The 739-nt window shown below is 59.5% G+C and overlaps 1 protein-coding gene across 1 annotated transcript in view; it reads left to right on the plus strand.

Moving 5' to 3' along the window:
- The window catches only part of LOC106899928 (olfactory receptor 14A16-like), an 8,567-nt gene that overhangs the window by 6,822 nt on the left and 1,006 nt on the right, over window positions 1-739 (plus strand). The gene's annotated exons all lie outside the window — the stretch shown is intronic.

Raw genomic sequence — 739 nt, forward strand, 5'->3', positions numbered from 1 at the left:
AGGTCCCCCCTACACCCCCTCCATGATGGCTATAAGTGCCCCTATAGCCCCTATGGCTCCTATAGGTCCCCCCTATAGCCCCTATGCACACTCCATGGCCTCCATGGCCCCTATAGGTCTCCGCTATAAACCCTATGCCCCCTATAGGTTCCCCCTATAGTTTCCCCCTATAGACTCTCTTCCCCCCCTGCCATGGCCTCCATGGCCCCTATAGGTCCCCCCATGCCCCCCCTCCATGGCCTCTATAGGTCCACCCAGCCCCTATGGCGTCTATAGGGGGCCCCTATGGCCCTGCGGCCCGTTTGCCCCCTATAACTCCCATGCGCCCAAGATTCTGTGATTCTGTCTGTCCGGGGTTCGTTAGGAGATGCGAGGGGTGGAGAGCAATTAAGAGATGGCTGATTGCAATGCACCAATGAGCAGGAAAATTGCGTTTCACGTTGATCACAGCCCAATTAACCCCGGAGACCTGCCTGGGCGGGGCCTTGTGCATGTTAATGAGCCCTCTGGTGCCTGACCTGCACATCCTGAAAGGCAGAACAGGCCCCTGTGGCCCCCATAGGTTCCCCCCTATGGCTCCTATGCCCCCACCATGGCCCCTATAGGTCACTGCTATAGCCCCTATGGCTCCTGTCCGTGCCCACTATGGCTCCTATAGGTCCCCCCCCCAGACCCTATGCCCCCCCATGGCCTCCAGGGCCGTAAAGGTCCCCCCTGTAGCCCCTCCATAGCCCCTGTA

The sequence above is a fragment of the Calidris pugnax genome, unplaced genomic scaffold, assembly GCF_001431845.1.
Source record: "Calidris pugnax isolate Ruff unplaced genomic scaffold, ASM143184v1 scaffold932, whole genome shotgun sequence".
NCBI lineage: Eukaryota > Metazoa > Chordata > Aves > Charadriiformes > Scolopacidae > Calidris > Calidris pugnax.